Raw genomic sequence first — 2,900 nt, forward strand, 5'->3', positions numbered from 1 at the left:
CCAGTTGTGAGAGATTAGGGCCTTATCAGGCACTTGGTGAATATGTGCACGGGCCTTCATCCTATGGACTCTCATTCCCCATCTGTCCTTTAAGTTTTTTTGGTTGGCCTCTTGTTAGCCCCACCTAGTTTCACTACCTCAGGCAGCTGTGATGTTAAACAATTGCTACTTATTGTTTCTGTGAAAAATGCCCTAGGTATTCCTAGGTTCTAAGCCAGGTCAAACAAAGATAAGCCCTATGGATGGAGCTTTTCAAGTCAAATAATGAAAGTTCTCGGGGGATAGGGCTTTTGGGGAGCTCTGAACCCATTCTGCCACCTCCAGTGGCTGCTAGCATACTGGTTTTCAAAACCAGTAATTATAAGGCTGTTGGGTTTACAAGGCTACCACAAAGCTGGAGAGGAGATGTGAATTAAGCAAATCAAATACTATAAAGCTCACAGCTCTAACCAAGATTCAATACTTTTTCTTGTACATACACTCTACACTCTCTAGATTGTTGCAAGTCTTTGGTTAATTTCTGGAGTTCTAAGAAGGTTGATTTTGACAATTTTAGCCAGTGTTCCCTTTTTATGGAGAAGCAGATTTTCTGCCATTCTGGAAGTGCTTCTACCAGATTTATTTTTGTCTTTCATTATCCTGAATTGATCCCTCCAGCTTCCAGTTGTCTAAACCCTTGAGTACAGTGCAGTATTTTCATCAAATATCTTACAAGCAATATAAGAAGGTGGTACAAAAGTCCATAAAAAATGATGAATACATAAGTATAGACCCTGATGCTTTTTCCAAAGTTCTGCTCCAAGGTCCTCTTCCATGTTTGGATATATATTTGAAATGTCAAAGATCTGCCAATTCTTCATTTTAGGCAAGAGCTAAGTCTTCAGGATACATAAAAGTGAAGTAGATTCTAATGAGCTTTACTACTGAAGCCCACTAGAAGGAGATTTTTATTTTGTTCTATTTTTTGTTTGTTTTGTTTTTATTTGTTCTAATCTTCTCATACTCATTAACTTGTATAGTGTTTAAATAGTGTTTAATAACTTGTATTGTGTACAGGGGGAATGTACTGTGGAGGGAAGGCATTATCATTTGATAGTTCTGCCTGGTGGGTGCACAGGTTATCTTGTTATCCATACTCTTCGTATATACATATTATACACACACACACACACACACACACACACACAGAGGCAGTCTTTGCTTTGCAGGTTCAGATGTGCCTGACATTAGTTACTATGGCTTAAATAACACCAGTGCTCAACAATATGGTTCAAATTTCAGTTATCATAGCATATTAACTGTGAGAAAATGCATTGAGTATAAACTTCCGTGGTAGCTCCTTAGTGGACAAATCACTATGTAAATAACATGTGTATCAGAATCAGTGAGCAATCACAGCAGTTCTTGCAAAGCCTGTCAGTGATTGGTTACTGCACATCTACTTACAGTTTAGGTAATGACAGCAAAGTGTGCAGTTGTGTTGCCTCCTTTTCTCCCAGGGATAAATCCACAGAGCATTGATAAAAATGGGTAACTGAAAGAGAACTGGTTAACAAAGATGATAGTGCAGCAAAGGAAAAAGTGAAAAAGATGGAAGTGAATTGAAATTTGCATGGAATGTAAATGCTGTTATAGAAAAAAATAGGCAGCTGTGAAAATACTGACACTGTCATCTTTTCAGAGACTCTAGATTTGCAGCCAGAAGAATTAATTGAATATAAACTAGGATGAGGAGAGTGGTTGTGACAAAAAGGATGAGGATGTTCCAGAGAATGTCACATTAAAGGAACTCTGATATATTTCACAACATTGAAAACTTAGAGGATAAACCATTGAAAGTGATCCAAACATGATGCATTACCAAGGCTCAGAAAAGATGCTCTATATAACAATTCTAGGGTCACCTGGGTGGCTCAGTGGGTTAAAGCCTCAGTCTTCAGCTCTGGTCATGATCGCAGGCTTCTGGGATTGAGCCCCGCATCTGTCTCTCTGCTTAGCGGGAAGCCTGCTTCCTCCTCTCTCTCTCTGCCTGCCTCTCTGCCTACTTGAGATCTCTGTCTGTCAAATAAATAAAATCTTAAAAAAAAAAAATTCTACCAGAAGACCAGCACTATTCAAGTTGCTTTTGGTAAGTTTCTCTTACAAAGATATGAAACAGTTTAATTCTCAATGTTTGTAGTATTCCAAACTACAGTGTATTAAATGAGTTTTACTTTTTTCTTTTTTTTTCATTTCTTTATACATTTACAATCATCATTGAAGAGAGTTCGGAATGTTTTGACAAAATTTTTAAATGTCATGGAAAATCTTACATTTTCCCATTGATTATTAAGATAGTTTTGCATGGTTCACGGTCATTCCCACAGTTCCAGACTACCGTGCAAACGAAGACTGCGTACACATCATGTATATGGTATATATACCATATCATGTATATGGTATATATACCATATATTGTATATGGTATGTGTACGTGTATACACATACGTGCATTTTGTAGAGATGCATTTTATGTAAACATAAAATCTTCAGGGACTTAGGCTAGAACACGTAAATGACGATTTCAAACCATCAGCCGGTAATTATACATTAAAGCATTTTTTTTTTCTCTTCTGGAATCTTGTCATGGGATTCTCTTGGGCTTTAGGTGGTTGAAATGAGCTGCTGGCAGCCGCGGAGGAAACTGAGGCACGCGGGCCGCGGGGCCGGCGGGCGGGGGCTGGGCCTGGGGGCGGCGGCCCGGCCGCTCCCGCCTCTCCCGGAGTGCGAGTCCCCGCAAGGCCCGCCGCCCGGGACGCCCTGGGCGCACGCGGGGGCCGAGCCGCAGGACGGAGGGGGCGCTGCGGACGGCGGCGGGAGCGGCGGGCCACGCACGGCGGCGGCGGGAGCGGCCGGGCACG

The sequence above is a fragment of the Mustela nigripes genome, chromosome 13, assembly GCF_022355385.1.
Source record: "Mustela nigripes isolate SB6536 chromosome 13, MUSNIG.SB6536, whole genome shotgun sequence".
Classification (NCBI taxonomy): Eukaryota; Metazoa; Chordata; class Mammalia; order Carnivora; family Mustelidae; genus Mustela; species Mustela nigripes.